The sequence below is a fragment of the Leopardus geoffroyi genome, chromosome C3 (genome assembly GCF_018350155.1).
Source record: "Leopardus geoffroyi isolate Oge1 chromosome C3, O.geoffroyi_Oge1_pat1.0, whole genome shotgun sequence".
Taxonomy (NCBI): domain Eukaryota; kingdom Metazoa; phylum Chordata; class Mammalia; order Carnivora; family Felidae; genus Leopardus; species Leopardus geoffroyi.
The window spans coordinates 109991245-110009588 of NC_059338.1; the positions used below are offsets into that span (position 1 = coordinate 109991245).

An 18344-nucleotide genomic window follows, 5' to 3' on the forward strand; every position below is an offset into this window, starting at 1 on the left:
CCCTCTGCTTCTTTATGGCTTGTGCTCTGTCTCTCTCAAAATAAATAAATAAGCATTAAAAAAAAAAAAAAAGAAAACTTACTGTAAGAGAGGAGAGAAGTAATCACGCAGGTGATTCAGTGGGGCGAGCCAGGGGCTCCTGACCAGAGAAACAAGGTTCAATCAATATATCCCTGTGGTCATCCCCTAGCCAACCCTTTGGTTTCCTCGTGTAGAAAATACCAGGAGTGTCTCTAGGGACTTTTGCAGCTCCAATCATCTGGGAGTTTGGAATCCTGATATCTCTATGGGGCAGGGCCGGGGTAAGTGTCATCTCGAACCACGAACCACGGAGAGGCAGATGTGTGAGAAAGGAGATACCAGCAGAGAAAGGGAGAGGCGGGGCTGGCTGAAGGGGACCCGTGAAGTGACAGGTGGCCCCAATGCACGCAGAAGGACCCGAGCTTTGGTTAGTGTTCTGTTTTCACCGTCCTGAACATTTTCAATAAGCTTTGAACAATGGTTCTCACATTTTCACTTTGCACTGGGTCCCACAAATTATTAGGTGGTCCTGGGTAGGGAACAGAATGGAGGTGGGAGGACAGCAGAGACGTGGCACGGATGGAAGAAAGTGCAGGGTATGCAGAGAAGGGGGCCCGGTCCCTCTCCTGCCCCGTGCTGTTGGGCCCCCCCAATCCCACACCAAATGCTCCCCCATTACCTGAATCCTGGGGTCCCCGTCAGCTTCCTTCGCATAGCCCACAGCCCCCAGGTAGACAAACTTTCTGGTGTTTACTGTTCACAGACAAGTATTGTGTCAAGAACCCTCTTTTAATTTTTTTTTTTTAATGTTTATTTTTGAGAGAGAGAGAGAGAGACAGAGTACGAGCAGGGGAGGGACAGAGAGAGAGGGAGACACAGAATCTGAAGCAGGCTCCAGGCTCTGAGCGGTCAGCACACAGTCCGACACGGGGCTCGAATCCACGAGTCGTGAGATCATGACCAGAGCCGAAGTCAGATGCCCACCCGACTGAGCCACCCAGGTGCCCCAGGAGCCCTCTTTTAGACTAGTTTTTTTTTTTTTTTTGTTTCCTGTGAATTTGGCAGAACTTTCACCTTAATACACAGTATTTTCAGGCGCTGGCTTGTGTTTGCAGAGGCCTGCAGAATAACAGGGTTAGAGAACATCTGTCCAGTGTGTGCACTGTGGGTGAGGGCCGTGAGTGGCCATCCTCACCCTGCTCAGGCATTCCTTTGTCTTCCCAGGCACAAAACAGCCACGAGAATCTAAAGACACTCTTTGAAGAGTTTGTGGCAGCTCATCCTTTGCAGAGGCCGCAGAGGTCAGGCAACAGGAGTCTAGAAGTGAAAGTTGGCCTAGAAAGAAATCCAACATAATCACTAAGTGTAAGCAGTTGTCTTTAACAGAATCCTGGACGATGAACTCACACAGCTGAGTTGACGGATTACCTGTTGGCATTAGACAGAATTGAGGGCTAAGTTACCAGGAGGGAATTTAATACATATTTATCCATCTTAAACAACATGCCAGGCGCTGTGATAGGCGCTTTAAATATATTATTTCATCTAATGTTCACAACACCCCAGGGTGGTTAAGCCCAGTTATTGGTCTCAGTTTGCAGATGAGGAAACTCAAATACAGAGAATAAAAATACATCTTAGGTCTCTGAAGTGGAATCAATATGCAGAGAGGTTTGTGAGGGTGGTGAAGGCGGTCTTTAAGGGAATATGGGGATGACTGATGTCCCATGTAGTCATTCCTAGAGGTAAACAAAATGACTTATTTGAGTCTTCAAGGTCCTCCTCTGTCCACTGAGTTTCCTCCAACACTAAATGTCTGGAGTTGGGGGCTTGGGGCTTAGACTTCTCAGTCTTCTTATCTTAGATTTCTTAGATTCCCCCCTTGCCCCCATCTTAGACTTCTCATCTCTAAAGGACCAGTCAGAGAGACATGGTCTATAACAGCAGAGTTGTTTATTACACCTTTGTTGTCACTAACCTCTAACTGAAATGTAGTATTTCCTTCAATTATGAACATAGGCAGTGAACCACAGTTTGCAGGATCCTTGTTTGCAGGATCTGAGACTTCCTTCTTTTTTTTTTTTAATGTTGTTATTTATTTTTGAGAGAGAGAGAGAGAAAGAAGAAAGAAAGAAAGAAAGAAAGAAAGAAAGAAAGAAAGAAACAGAAAAAGAGAGAATGAGCAGAAGAGGGGGAGAAAGAGAGGGAGATACAGAATCTGAAGCAGGCTCCAGGGTCTGAGCTGTCAGCACAGAGCCCAACGTGGGGCTCGAACTCACAGACCACAAGATCATGACCTGAACGGAAGTTGGATGCTTAACCGACTGAGCCACCCAGGCGCCCCAGGATCTGCGACTTTCTTGTCAGCAGAAATCACGTATATTTTCATTTTACATTACGGGAGTTGTAGAGATTTCTGAATATCACTTACTCCCTTCACTGCTTTGAAATTATAGTAGTTATGAGACCCATGGCTAGATCTTGTTACTGAATGCATAGTACTACATCACAAACTCCTGAGCATTTTATTCTTGTGGTAAAGATATATAGCACAGAAGTTGCCATTTGAACCATTTTGAAGTGTACAATTCAGTGGCATTAATTACATTGATGGTTGTACAACCATCCCCAGGTTTGAACGATATTTTGATAGCTATATTTTAATGTAATGGGTTTCCCCTTGTTTATATTATATTAAAAGCATTAGTCTCAGAACGGGTTACATGCTTCATCAGACTTCTAAAGGGCTCTGGGACCCATAAAGATTAAGAAGCCCTTATTTATAAAGTCTTTCCACTTTTAACATTCTGTGATTACATGATTCTAAACCAATCAAACTTTCTTTTAACAAATGGGGATTATAATATTTCTCTGCTCGAGACCTAACCTTGGAGATGGCCACTTGACAAGCTTTGGGTTAAGTGTTGTGGAATACGGAAGGCAGGCGCTGAGTGTCCTTCAGCGCGGCATTGACGTTCTTGGCAAGACTTTGGCATGTCGAAGGCTCCCTGGAGACCCAGGACCTGGGATCACGCGGCACAGGCCCTCTCTCTGAGAGCCGCCTGTGAATGCCACGGTCAGGAAGGGGACAGTGCTTCATTCCTGGGGCTCAGAATCAGGCCAGGGACCCAGAGACCAGGAGGAGGCCTGCTCCCCCCGGGGGCACGCTCAGGATGGACCCCGTTAGCTGGCTGGTAGGACTCATCCACCAAGTGGTATCAGCCATTTGGTATAGTTGGGGAAGTATCCATTCATTCGCTTTATTCATTTGTTTAGCCATGTAGTACATTTTTACTGAGTGCCTACTCATGTGTCAGGATTACTTCAATGAAAAAAAAGGACAGAAGTTTTGCCCTCGTGGAGCTGACATTCTAGAGGAGGGAAGGCACAGGCAATAACCAAAATTTAAAAGTGCATCAGGGGCAATTGGGTGGCTCGGTCAGTTGAACGTCCGACTTCAGCTCACATCAAGACCTCGCGGTTCAGGAGTTTGAGCCCCCTTTGGGCTCGCTGCTGTCAGCCTGTCAGCACAGCATGGAGCCCGCTTTGGATCCTCTGCCCCCCTCTCCCTGCCCCTCCTCTGCTTGTGCTCTCCCCAAAATAAATAAACATAAAGAAATAAAATAGCATAGAGTAATGATACATTTTGGAAAATGATACAGTGCTCTGGGAGGTGGGCTGGGTTGGAATAGCTGCTACAGTGTCCAGGGAGGGTGTTACTGAGAAGGTGACATTTGATTAAAGGCTTGAATGAGGTTGGGAGAGTGAGAGCGCAGACATTTGAGGCCAGATATACCAGGCAAAGGGAGCAGTGCAAAGGTCCTGAGGCAGGAGCACACATGACACGTTTAAGAAACACCAAGGAGGCCAGTGTGGCTGGAGCTGAGACATGAGGTAGAGACGACAGACTGGTTATAGGAGTCAGCTCCTATGGGTCCTTCAGAGCACTGGGCTTTTATCTTAGGAAAGATCAGAAGCTGTTGGAGGGTTTCGAGTAGCTAAGGAAAATATCTGCTTTCAGTTTTTGCAGGATCAGCAGGAGGACGAGGTCTGAAAGTGCAGAGACCAGTAGAAGGCTGTCGCACTCATTCAGGAGAGGTGATGGTAGCTCAGACCGGGATGGTGATGGTGGCAGGGGCAAGAAATGGTCAGATTCTGCATATGTTTGAAGGTCAAGCTGACGGGATTTGCTAATAGATGGGATGTGAGGTGTGCTAGGAAGACAGGAACCGAGGATGATTTCAAGGTTTTGGCCTTGAGCAACGTGAAAGATGGGGGCAGTTATTTTGTGGGTGTCTACTTTATGGCCGGCCAGAGTTAAACCTCAGGGAGACAACAGTGAGTGGAGCACAGTCCCTGCCTTCAAGCAGCTGATAGTCCAGAGGGTGGGGTGAGGAAGGCAGAAAAACAGGCAGCCATCATACACCTTCATAAGCCTTGTACCATCTCAACGGCTTCCAGGGTGTCCTTACAACTCTTGTCCTCATCTGTCTAAGTAGATACTAATAGTCCTTATAATGGGTTTCTATACTGAATAAATAAAATAAAGCATGCAAAGCACTTAGCACAGCACCTGGGACATAATAAATGCTAGCCAACATTCAGCACCATCACACATTAGCAATCTCTGGCATAGATTTTATTTGGTGCCTAAAGCGCAACTATATTTCCTAATTATAATTTTTTGGCTGGCATTTTATCGGTTGAACAGTTAAACTTCTTGCCCGTCGATGGATGTCTATATGGTAAAACAGGAGAAGCTTCTGAAATGAGAACTGATTTATGTTTTCACTGGGATTCAAGTAAATGTGGGGTATGGAAGGGCAGTGGAAAAAACATGCAATTCATATTATCAGTTGAAAATGAATGCATGCCACACAGTATTCCTTTCATCTGTTGTGCTTTGAGCTTTCTGCTGGTATTGTTTCGAAGGGTTCAAATTTCTGGATTTGATAGCTTAGGGAATTATCTGTTGATCTCTTTGGCAAAGAGGTGTGGGAGTTTATAAATATTAGTTTAGATAAATATAGCTTATGATGGACATTTGATTGTTCTATTACCATCCTTGAAAGACATAGTTGTGTACAGCCAGATACGATCTCCCCACAGCCTGGCTACTCTTCACAGGGCTAATGAGGAAATAAGGGAAGGGAAAGAGGAAGAATTTTTTTTTTTTACCAGAGGCCCAGAGCTGCAAAGCTCCTCATTTCTTACTTCTATAAACCAACATATCAGCCAACAAATACAGCCCCTGGCACGTTTTGTTTGCACATAGTCTGCACTTACTTACATGAGCGACTGGTGAGTCTGAGGGCTGAGTCAGGCAGGGGCAGATAGAAATACGCTCTACAGAAAAATAATGGCACTTATCATTCAGCGCAGGATGCTTTTTTCCCCAAGTTCTATCACTGACATTACACCCTGCCATCCTGACCCCTATGTAGTGAGTGGCCAGATGGGTGTCCTCAACTGCATTTTACAGAAGACACAGCTGAAAACCAATCACCTGCCCAAGGTCAAACTCTGAGAAGGTGGCGAGTCCCCGAATCCTCGTGGGATGTGCTGCCACCAGCATGAGCTGCTTTATGAAATCGACGCACCGACACTCAGATTCTGAGGTTCCAACTCAAATGAGACGGGCTCACAAAGCACAAGATGGCCTCCCATATGAGATCAGGTGTGGCCCAAATCTCTTCCCACTAGAAGCCTCTGGTCCCTCTCACTCCATGCGCAGGGTCTCAGCCTCTCTGCCTCACCTAAGACCAGATGCCACTCTGGGAAGTAGGGATGAGGGCTCTCAGGGTCTGAGTTCCCGGCCTCATCATCAAGTCACCGTGCTGTCGGCACTGCCCTCACCCTGGTGGCCCCATGTTTGAGGGCAGGTTTCTGTCCTAGGTGACCCAGTCTTGGGACATTGCGTTTTAGCAACTGGGTTCATCTCTCGTTAGTTACTCACCTTCTTTGTGGCTGATCTGTGTTCCCGGTAGATCGATCTGTCTGGATTTCGGGGTTTTCTGTTTCTCAGGTCCTTGCCTTCACTGCAGCTGCTCAGAATCCCTTCTCCAGCGTCTATGCATGCCTCACACCTGCTCCACAAAGGTAAAATGTCCTTGGTACTAACCATCACTCTGCCACCGCGCTGGACTTTGTGTCTCAGCCCCCTTCTTAGCACAGAGTTCCCATGGTCTTGGGAAGTCCTCCCTGCCTGTCCTGGAGCAGGCGGGTTCTGTCTGGCCTTCCCATCACTCCTAGCGCAGAGCAACCTGGGCTCAAGCAAGTGCAGCCGAGGTCAGTCTCCAGCTCCCTGCTGAGCCACATAAGGAGAAATGTGGGCCCCCATGTACACTTAGCCAATGACCTCCCATATTTTGAATAGTCCCCTAACATGGCTGTATATGAAGTCCTGTGTCATTCGATGGCCTGCCATCGTCAACTCTCATAAACTTGTCCCGTGGGAGACTTGACAGGCAGGGCCTGGGAACAGTGGGCTGATTGGAAATGACGATCATTATTGTACAACATGGAGACATAAAACAGTCTGTCTTCATTTAAAAATTTGCTATTTTGCCCGCCATGGATTTTTGACATTAATTTTGATTTTTAAAATTTTGCATTAAAGTTTTATTTATGTCGGTTAATGAGGGTTTTTTGGCACCCCTCTAAACTTTGTGTTTTAGGCAGGTGCCTCCGTTTCTTCGTCCTCCCCCCAGCTCTGTCCATCACTTGCAGCCGGTCCTCTCTTCCCTGTGGTCCTTTATCACCATAAAAGCCAAATGCACCTCCTCCCCTCCCCTCGCACCTCTGCTGTCTTGGTTTCTCTGTCTTGCTCTGCACCTGCTCACCTCTGGGTCCTCCCACATTCGTCCTCCTTCCCGGTACACACACCACAGCATTTGTTTCATCGTTTGCAAACTCCTCAACATCTCACATGTGTTCAGACTCGCTTTTTTCAGTCCTGGTCCTCATGAGAATCTGACTCAATGCCCTGGGACGCCACGTCTGCAATCCTCACAGCCTCCCACCCCAGGAGCACTGCTGGAGGGGGGGCAGGAGGACTGCTGGCTTCCTTCCGGCTCCCCTCTGCCATCCCTTGGTTGCCGATTCCCTGGTCTCACATAAGAGGACATTTGCTGTCAAGGCTCACTCAGGTATCCACGGGGACCTCCCTCTCCTTCTTGGAGTCTCCCGCTGGTAAGCTGGAGCCTGCCCACCTCCCTCACTAAAGACTGAAGTGGAGCTGACTCTCCCCACTAAAGAAGAATCCTACCACAATCTAGGATATTCTGTTGTCTTGTAGCTTTCTTGTCCCAACCTTGGCCTTGCTCTTGAACTTCCCCTTGACTTTCACTTCTAGTCTTTTATAGTTACCTGCTTCATGGGCCACATCTTCAATTGTTTGTCACTGGAAACAACTAGCAGATGTAGCCTTAATTTGCGACCAGTTCACCCCAAACATTGGTCATTTTCTCTTTCCCATGGACTTACTCTTTCTTGGACTCCTCCACCTCCTCTCTGCTTCTCTGATCCTGCTCATCTTCTTCCAGCCTTTCAACCCTTTAGGCTCTTCATCCCCTATTGGCTATTTCGTACGTCTTCACCTGAACTGCTCTATCAACTCCTCTGCCCACAGACCCCTCCATCTCTCGGCCATATAATTCAAACCCTAACCTGATCTGTCTCCTGTCTTCCTAAAGACTTCTTGTTGGAAATTGTTGGAGAAAGACACAAAATGGTACCGCCTCTTGATCCAGCATCAGCTTGCTCCTCTGCTGGGACCCCCTCCCCATAGTATAATAATGGCCCCCTGTTGCAAGGGGGGCGTATTCAAGTAGACTCAGAGGGTTGGTACATTGTACCTTTGCCACCATTTGCAAGCCTCACCCTCAGTGGTTCCAGTGGTGACTTTCTTTTCCTCTGGGTTCTCTATATTCTGTGGTAACTAGCATCTAGAAAATTCCTCAGATGGATCTTGGGACCAAAGCATCACTTTGAACCTCATAAATTTTAAGTCCAAGAAACTAAAAATTTCATAAATCTTAAACCTCTCAGCTGGGAGTATACCTATGTATACACCAATTAAAAAGAAGACTAGAGGGGCTCCTGGGTGGTTCAGTCAATTAAGTGTCTGACTTCAGCTCAAGTCACAATCTTACGGTTGTTCATGGGTTTGAGCCCTATGTTGGGATCTGTGCTGACAGCTTGGAGCCTGGAGCCTGCTTTGGATTCTGTGTCTCCCTGTCTCTCTGCTCCTGCCCCACTCATGCTCTGTCTCTCTCTCTCAAAAATAAAATAAACATTAAAATTTTTTTCAAAAGGAGACGAGAACACATTTTGGGCTAAAAGGGAATGTTAGACATCATTAAGGAGTGAATTACACCACAAAGCTGCCATCCAAAGGAAAAACCAGGCCAACTTTGAAATAACTACTGATTGAGACCCATGTCCCCTGAGCTGAGGGTCTGGTGTAAGTCCTACTATTTCCCACCAGGGTAGCCCCACCTTCACATTGTTTGCTAACCAGATAGCTAGGAGAGCTGCCCTAGGACCCGCCACAGCAAGAGGCTAGGGGACTCTGAGTCTTGGCTTGAGAAGCGTTTGGAAGATGGGGCAGAAACTCAGGAGATCTACAGGTGTTGGTTTGCAATCTCAGGAGCTTCTCAGGGGTAATCTGGAACCAACCCCTGTATGTGGAGTTCAGGGAGAGACTGAAGAAAGAGGCAGGCCACACCAGATTGGTAGGTGGCAGATTTCATAAGCAAAAGAACTTATATACAAGGCTTGTCTCAGATGCCATACGGTGAGTACATCTGTGTATCTGCCTGCCAGAATCTTAAAGATTTATATAGAGGACTTAACTGGGTTCAGTCACATATACTGTACAGACGGTCTGAACAACAAGTCATTATCTCAAGGCTATGTCTTTAGGGAAGCTTCTGGGAGTGGAAGGGCAAGTGGAATGCACATTCCAAGGACAGGGGGAAGGGTGGGGAGCTCTGATCGCCAGGGTCCAGATCCTGGGTAAACTGGTGGTCACATCCTCTTGAAGACCTCCCCCAACAACAGGTGCCATGGAAGGCAGAGGTGAGTCTGAAGCAGCCAGGGAGTCTCAGCCAGCTCTGACAGAGCAGAGAGCCAGCCTAGGGGTGAGTCTATTTACAGAAGTAGGAATTAGCGATGTGCTGGTAAACTACTTCTCAGGAGGGAAAGAAAAAGCCCAATTCATAGTGTTTGCTGATTTCTGTGCTGTAAATACTCCTACTCTGGTTGATTGGAAGCTATCAACATGATGTTACTGAACATAGAGCTGAGAAAAGACATATATGGGGTGCCTGGGGTGGCTCAGTCGGTTGGGTGCCCGACTTTGGTTCAGGTCATGATCTTGTAGTTCATGGCTCTGAACTACAGCGTCGGGCTCTGTGCTGACAGCTCAGAGCCTGGAGCCTGCTTTGGATTCTGTGTCTCCTTCTCTCTCTGCGCTCCCCCTCCCCCCCCAGCTCTGTCTCCCTCTCAAAAATGAATAAACATTAAAAAAAAATTTTTAAAACACAAAAAAGAAAAAAAGAAAAGCTATATATGCTCGGTTCTCGATAGCCACTATGAGCTGGCTCTAGAACACTGTTATCATTAGTGGAAGCAGTGACAAGAGGGACAAGGGACCATGACCCTGATCACCACAAAGGCTAGGGAGAATCCAGAACCAAGAAAAAGGATCCAGATGCTGTTTTCACACCCTCTTTCCCTGCCTCTGAAGTAACATTCTCCACAGAAGGCCTACATTTCTCTGCATATCTGAGTTAAACTAATAGTAGGTTTGGGGCATCCAACATATGGCATAAAACCTAAGCTCACGTATGTGACATTTGGGGCTAACTGATCTGCTCCTGCCTGTTTCCAGACTCGTTTCTTATTTTTTGCTATATGTGCTTCTTTTTTTTTTTTTTTTTTTGCTTGCCTAACTTCTATGTATTTTTAAAGACTTAACTCAGACGTCAAAAAGCCTTCTCTGAATTCTTTCGAATTCAGTGCTGTCTAGTAGAATGTTGTACAACAGTGGAAGTATTCTGGATTTGCACTGTCTCACATGGTAGCCATTTGCCACATATGGCTTTTGCCACTAAGGAACCGAATTTTAAATTTCAGTTAATTTTAATGAATTTAAATTTGAGTAGCCACATGTGGTTTAATGGCTACCATATTGGGTAGCACAGCTCTATACTGACGTGGGTGCCTCTTTTCATGTTCATAAAATACATTTTGTGTTGCTCTCACTTTGCATTTACCTTATTATGTCACATTTGTTGTTTTTCTTTGCTTGTCTCTCCTCACCAGATGTCGCCCTCATTGAGGGAAAGGAATGTGCTTACAACGCAGCAGACCCTCAATGTCGTTGAACGTGTGAATACTGCTGGATTTTTCCGACACCGGTATCTGCCTCTTAGACTTTTCCCTGTAGGCTCGGCTGCCTGAATGGACCTTTATCTGCAGGCCACCAACTAGACTTGATGTTCTTCTAGACTTACTTCATTCCACTTGAATTTCCACCCCCGTAATTGGCTTTCCTGGAAGAGCAACTCACTTTTCACTTCTGTACTCTACCTAGATTAGCATCTAAGGCTTTACCTGGACCATGACTTAAGGTAGCCATCTTTCCATCTCTGGACTGATGTTGGTTTCCTTTTCTTCTGATTCATGCTTTTATATGCTGGCCCTTACGGTTATATCCCCTGACTTTATGTACATATAGCCATATTTTAACCTATATCAAAAGTGTACCTACATTTGGCCTGAGGCTTGCCCTCTCTCAATCATTTCCAGCCTGCCACTTCTGAAGAATTGGGTTTGCTTCACTGGTTTATGAGACATACACATTTTCTTTTATGATCATCATTACTCTCTCTATATATGCCCTTCCAAGAGGTTCCTCCAGGCCCTTTAAAACTTGATCCTATAATTACTGTAAGCCTCTCTTGTACCCTCATCATTTTGCCTAACTATAAGATTTAAAATAAGCCAGGTAATTAGCTGAGTGGAAATTAATATGTATTGTTCACTCTTTGTTTAAAAAAAGTAAAAATGTCTAATAAATATCCAAACTGAATATTAAATAACATTTTATGTAAGTGGTCATATAATTTTCTTCTTTATCCTGTTCATGGGATGAATTACACTGATTTTCAAGTATAAATCAGTATTATATTCTTGGAATAAACCCAGCTTGGACATGATGGATCATCCTCTTATAGCTAAACTTGGTTGATAATATTTTGTTTTGGATTTTGGTATTTATGTTCATAAGAGAGATTGGTCTGCACCTTTTCCTCCTGCTACTATCATTGTCTATTTTTGGTGTTATGGTCATGAAGGTCTGATAAAGTACAATTGGAGTATAAATACTCCAGCTCTCTTGCAATTTGGGTGATAGACAGGAGGTATTGCAGATTTCCCCTGTGGACTCGGGCTTTGGATAATCCCAGTGGCAAAAACAAACAAACAAACAAACAAACAAACAAAAAAAAAACACACACACACAACCAAAAACCAGCTCTTTTTTGTCTGCCTTCCTTTCCTTGTCTCACTTCCCCACTACCCTACCAATGTTTCCTCTAATCATCCCTTACACTCAAATCATTCTCTTGGAATCTGCTTCTGAGAGGAACATAAACTAAGGATTGTGGGCTCTCAATTCCCGACTGTTTCGGTAGCTTCTGAATGCCTTCAAAAAGATATGTGGTGAATTTTATCCAACTTTTCTAGTTGTTCTTGGTGACAGAGTTGGTTGAGTATAATCTAGTCCATCATGGCTGAAAACAGAAACACTTAATGATATTCTATTTACACATCATATATCTGTCATAAAAAAGAAAATGCCCTGTGGGCATTTTGGTAACTTTCCTAATAGTAGAGTTCAGTCGTTGATATCGATGAGTTCTGATTTAAAGTAACCCTGGTAACATAGACACTTTTTTTAAAGTTTATTTATTTATTTTGAGAGAGAGAGAGAGAGAGAGAGAGAGAACGCACATGAGGGAGGGGCAGAGAGAGAGAGAGAGAGAGAACGCACATGAGGGAGGGGCAGAGAGAGAGAGAGAGAGAGAGAGAGGGAGGGAAAAAGAATCCCAAGCTGGTTTGAGTCTCAATTTCATGAACTGTGAGATCATGACCTGAGCCGAAATCAAGAGTCAGATGTTTAACTGACTGAGCCGCCCAGGCGCCCCAACATAGCCACCCTTAATATTTATTATTTACTCTGAAGGCTTATCTTGGAGTCAGATCCCTCCTGAGGAAGGTTCACGCTTCTGGGACTCAGGCCAGTTTGGGGTTCCTTTACTTCTCCATCACCTGTGTTCTCTGTATGTGGCATTACCCTGGTAATTAAAGGTAAGCCTCAGTTTATCCTTCTTGCTTCCTTATTGCCTTGGAAATTCGCTGTGCCTCCTGATTCCCCTACATCTCTTCAAAGCAGAAAAAGACACAGTAGACAATGAACCTCATGTTCACTATGACAACAACATTTTGTTCTCCTGAACAAGAATTCAATTTCCACTTTACTTTAAAAGAGGGAAACATTTCTGTTCTCAGCCACTACTGCATCTTGAGCTTCTTACATACTGCTAAATTTCAGTATGAGAGCATTTCACTCATTGTTTGAGTTGTCCCCCCTAATCTACAACTTCTATAGGTAGCACTTCTTAAAAGGGACACATACCTTTTCCCAGAATACGTTTCTAAACAACTTTGAAACAATGTTTAGCATTTAAGAAGCAGAACGTTGTCCTATTGTTTTTCCTCATCTGTTTCCCATTCTTTTCCCTGTAGCTCAAAAGCCATTAGGTGGGGTTGAGCAGCTCAGTGATCTTGTTGGGAGGGGGGAGATGTCAGTGACCCAAGGTGGGGGGTCAGAGCCCAAACAAGTTCAGGTGGATGTGCCTGCAGGGAGACAGGCCAGCTTGATTCGCTTTTTTCCTCACAATTCGCAGTCAATCCAGTAGCGTTCTCACCTTCCCCTCTAAAATAGATTCTAAATCTGACCACCTTTCATGCTCTCCAATGTTGCAACCTTGGTCCAAGACCCCTAGACTATTGTAACAGCCTCTCCGCTCGTTTTCTGGCCTTCACTCTTTGTCTACATAGCAGCCAGAACATAAGTTAGAAAATATCACTCATCTACTTCCCATCACAACCAGAACAAAACCCATGCTCTGTTATGACCTACAAGGGCCCACAAAATTGGGCCCTTAACATGCTCTTGGGCCACACCTCTTCATTCCCTCTTGTTCACGTGGCCTATATTAGTGTTCTATTGCTGCTGTAACAAATAACCACAAGCTTTCGCGGCCCAAACCATACACATCTATTTTCCTACAGGTTTGGAGGTCAGAAGTCCTAAAGTCATGGTGTGGGCAGGGCTGTGTTCTTGGTGGAAGCCCCAGAAGAACAGTGTAGGTTAGAAATAGCTGTAGGAGGAACAGAAGACGGAGCCGTCTGTAGACATCGACTCTTGTGTCTGGCCCAGTGCTTTGCACATAGTAGGTGTTCAATAAGATAAATTGGATCAAGGAATAGACACGTTAGAAAGACTCTTGGGTGACACTGAAGTGTCCGTTGAGGTTAAGATATTGAGTTAGATGGTGTTACGGGCAGGGAACAGTATCCTATCTGGTGACTGCTTATAGCTGCTAAATGCATGGTGTTTAGCCTACTTGCTGAGAGATGGCAGGGTAGTTTATCCTGAGGCACAGGCAGGGCATAAACTCCAATCATCTGGATGAGACCTTCCAGTCCATACTACAACCTGAATGCTCCTCTTTGACCACTATGGATGCCAAGAAGTTGAAGCCTGGCCACACCTGAACTCTAAGCATATTATAGAGCAAACAAGAATTGTTTAAGTCATGATATGATCTGAGAATAAATTCAACAATATGACCTTATTCCAAACGGGATCAGTTTGTATTTTTAATGTATTTATAGAATCAAGGTTCGGACTTCCAAGGGAATGTGAGAAAGGGATCGAGGTCAATAAAGGGGGTGAGAAAATAGCTCAAAATGAGCCCTGGGACATTCCATTTAAAAAGAAATGTGTTTGTGGCCAGCCAGAAAGTGATCATAATGGTTGTAAATAGGCAATAGTCATAAGAGAAAGATTTAAGTAACTTTTCATTACTTGGCAATGTTTTAAATTTGGCTGTATCTGACACTAACAGGGGAGGGAGAAAAGCCAGCCCATCATCCTAAAACTAAATTAAAACTGCTCTTGAGGCATCTGTAGATTTCAATCTTGGTGAATAATTGGTTTTTGTTTCAGTTCATGCAAGTCAGCAGGCAGGGTGAGAAAAGCACTGACCTGCAACAAAGCATTAGCCTTCCAAGCAGCGGGCCTTGGTTTCAATAAGTGCAGTTTAGAAAAAAAAACTCTACAAACCTTCTGCCTGTAAACTGAACGGTGTTGTACAACTTCGATGTACAGGAAACTCCACCCGTATACATTTGGCAGGTGTCCAAGGATCCTGGCAGCTCAGGGTCTTGACTTACAGCGAAGGACAGCGTGATAGTACATCCTAAGAGAGCTATCTATAGGACACTAGTGCCTGTTATTTTCTTTAACTCTCATCTAATTGATCTCAATGTTTTTGGGCTCTGCCATTTATTTCAACATTAAATTATAGGTTTTTAAAACTAGACCATTATGCCTGGCCATCCAGCAGTTTCCTATTACTCACCTGCCACTGCTGGGGCAAGTCGTCTGAGGAAATGTAACAAGATCACCGGGGTGACCCCTTTCCAAGGCTAATTATTCCAGCACACTCCGTATCGCATTGTTATTTTTAACTTACTAACATTAGCTTTTGTCTTCCTAAGGAGACGAGTCCACTCGATTTCCTTAACTGTCAAAAACGCAAGTTGCAGTTGTATTTTTTTCTGATTTCCTGGGAAACTGTGACCCTCATGTCCAGCTCCATCTTCCCGCTTCTCTTTGATTTTCTCGCGGAGCAGGGGTTAAATCTGATCACTGTAAGGTGACATTGCAAAAGCAGGCTGGACACATTTTCAAGTGAAGGCTGTTGGGAAGAGGGGCTCGCATCCAGGAGGGCAGCAGCTCTTAACACGGCTGTTTTGCCCTGACCCCTCTCCAATCTGTTCTCAATCCAGTGGCCAGGCGATTCTGTTAAGACCTCAGTGGGTCACATCAGTCCTCCGTCCCAAACGCGACCAGATCTATTTTCTCTTCCGGGAACGCTCTTTCCCCAGATACCCTTATCATTTGCTCTCTCACGTCCTTCATGTCTGTACTCGGTGAGGCCACCCTTAACCGTCCTATTTTAAATCACAAGCTCCTCCTCCAGTCCCCAAGCGGAACTCCCTCTTCCCTGTTCCTGTGCTACTTTTCTCCATAGCACGCATCACCCTCTATCTTACTATGCGCATTTCTTGTTTATTTTTTCACGTCTGTTTTTCCCTACTAAACCTAAACTCCAAGATGGTAAGACACGTTGTGCATTTTGTTTATGGCTGTATTCGTACTGCTTAGAAGAGTGCCTTGAATCAATTAGTAAGCATGTTGTCTAACTAGGGGCTCATTTCCCGAAGCCTATTGATGTTTTCTTTTTTTTCTTTTTTCTTTTCCTACTGATGTTTTCTAACGTCATCCCTTAATATTGCTTCCAGTCTCCCTTGTCCAATGGTGTGCTGGTGAAATCCTTCCGCAAATAGAAACCATAAATATCCATAACCACCGCAGAAAAGAAACACAGAAAGATGCAATGGGTTCCTAATGTATGTTTCCATTTTCAAACACTTGAAAAATAGGTCATTCATGGTTCTTTCCCATATAATTAAGAACTCCATTAGCACCATTAGCAAGTTATTAGCAGTGACTCGGCATTAAGTATGTGTGTCATAATCTTTCCCTAAATAAAGAAAATAACTTTCATAGTTCTAAAAGATGTCTCCAATGGAATTGGCTCAACTTCATTTTATTTTTTGCAGAAGTGATTTCTCTGCACTGCAGAGCAAGTTTTTGACTGGTTAAATATTTGTTAAGCACCCTTTATATTCCAAGAAACCATAGCATGCACTGTGTTGTAGTTATTTCATTTGTTAACTTCTATTAGCAGTCTTGAATTGGGGTGCTTGGTTTCCGCTGAGCAAGGCCATTTGGTAAAAATGTTAATTGTGTTCCCTTTTAAGCATCCCCAGGAGGTTACACCACAGTTCAGTTTCCTGGGGGAACATCTGGTTCTTTGGTAAGTTCCAAACTTGGTCTCAAAGGTCTGTCTCACTTCCATCAAATTCCCAAAGCAAGCAGCAGCCAGGATTCCCAGAGCAGCTTTTGCTGCTCTATGCGAATCTCGGTTTTTGTGGGGAATTAACATATGGAGTAACAATACTCTTTCGTAGCAGTTTATTCATTACTCTTTCAGGGACCGGTGGGTTCTGGTTGTGGTTTGCACTTCCTTCTTAAACATAATCAACATGTATCTTCTGATTTAACTTTCATTCATTCATTCATTCATTCTTGTATAGTGGTTATGCCTGTGGATCTTGGTGTGCCGGATAAAAAGTTCAGTACATTAAAAACATAAGTCTCATATAGAATGAACATGTGTCATACATTTAATTAACCCATGAATGAGGGAACTAGCAGGATGGTAAACCCGGTTCAAAGGATTACAGTTGAGACTGAAGTATTCATAGTCACTGAAAGAAAGGCTGCCAAAATAAGATTGCTGCTTTAGCTGGGAACTGGCTAAACGCCTAGGCGACAATGGAGCTGTCACCTTTGGAGTTACCTTTTCTGCTAGAGAGAAACTCCCTCGCATCGCTGCAGGTCAAGGATCATTTGAGTCACTCTCAGCTTTGTACAAGTTAGCATACACCCTCACAAAGTTGTGGAAGAGCCTATTCAATAGTGAAGAGTGAGTCATTAAGGTAACCCCCCTGGAGGACAAGATAATTCTGGAGTGAGTCTGTATTGTTCCAGTATGACACTGGAAAGGCAGCCAGCCGTCTTTTCATCTGCTTCCAAGCTTTGGATATTTTTGTCTTAACACTTGTTAGGTTGCCTGGAGTCAAACTCTGTTTCCCGCACTCGCTAGCTGTGACCTTGGCCAAGGTATTTAACTTCTCCAAGCCTCGGTTTCCTCATCTGTAAGGTAGAGATAACAATAGTTTCCACCACATTGGATTATTATGAGGTGTCAAGGAGCTGACCTGTGTGAGGAGAATAGAATGGAATAGAATCTCCTGGCATACAGTAAGTGCTCCACAAGGCTTGGCAACTTTTATTTATGCTGGCATTAGGCTGAACGGTGGGTGATCAGGGGAAAGGCCGGTGTCCTCCACGTTCTGGCCCTTTCGGGGAGAGTGCTGAGACTCGAAGGCTACCACAGATTGGGTTGTAGTGGTTAGAGAGAGCTCATGTCATTTAGGAGTCGCGGTGAGCTCTCACATCCAGCCTGTGGTCGGAGTAGCTATTGGCAATCCAGAGCAGAGCCTGGGTGGAGGCAGAGATGGGGACCCACGTGCAAGAAATGAGGTGGAACAGAGAACGGGAAGGGAGAGCTGAGGGTCTGGTGTCACTCGCAGGTGGGGCTGCTGAGCCAGTAGACATCTGAGTCTTGCTTTCCCTCTTTCCTTTCTTCCTTTCTTTCCTCAACTGTTGGAGTCTGCATACAAGTACCAGATACTCTTCTAGTATTTCTCTACTCTTCAAAGTTGAATATGATATAGTCCCTACACTTAGGGAGTTCACAGACTGGTGGAGGAACCAAGTGTGACCAATCAGTTTGGAGTGTGTACAAAGTGCAGTGTATCAGATGAGAGATATGTCTGCAGAAGGAAGGCTTTTTGCTCCCTCAAGGTTTGTGCCAGCAGCTAACTGGTCTGAGATGGACCACAGAAGGGTGACACTGGAGCTTATGAGCACATTAGGAGCACAATAGTGACTAGTTATGGGTTGAATTGTGTAACCCGATATATATATTGAAGTTCTAACCCTCAGAACCTCAGAATGACCTTATTTGGAAATAGGGTCATTGCAGATGGAATTAGTTAAGATGAGCTCATGCTGGAGTAGGGTGAGCCCGTGTCCTTATGAGAAGAGGGGAATTTGGACACGGACATGCATTCAGGGAAGCTGATGTGAAGGCACACAGGAAGACGGGCATGTGAAGATGGAGGCAGAGGTAGGAGTTATGGTGTCACAAGCCGATGAGTGCCAGGGGCTGCCAGAAGCTGGAGGAAGTGGGGAGGGATCATCCCCTGGAGGCTTTGGTGGGAAGGTGGCCCTGCTGACACTTTGATTTCTAACTTCTAACCTCCAG

At 44.9% G+C, this 18344-nt stretch overlaps 1 long non-coding RNA gene across 5 annotated transcripts in view; it reads left to right on the forward strand.

Moving 5' to 3' along the window:
- LOC123585709 overlaps window positions 1-18344 on the forward strand; it is a 95604-nt gene that overhangs the window by 16953 nt on the left and 60307 nt on the right. For 3 of the 5 annotated variants that reach the window (XR_006706383.1, XR_006706382.1, XR_006706385.1), the window contains exon 2: window positions 10351-10658. This is a non-coding gene — a long non-coding RNA (uncharacterized LOC123585709). Of the gene's footprint in view, window positions 1-5465; window positions 5699-10350; window positions 10659-18344 lie in introns of all 5 variants that reach the window. The other 2 variants (XR_006706381.1, XR_006706384.1) reach the window with 1 other exon arrangement.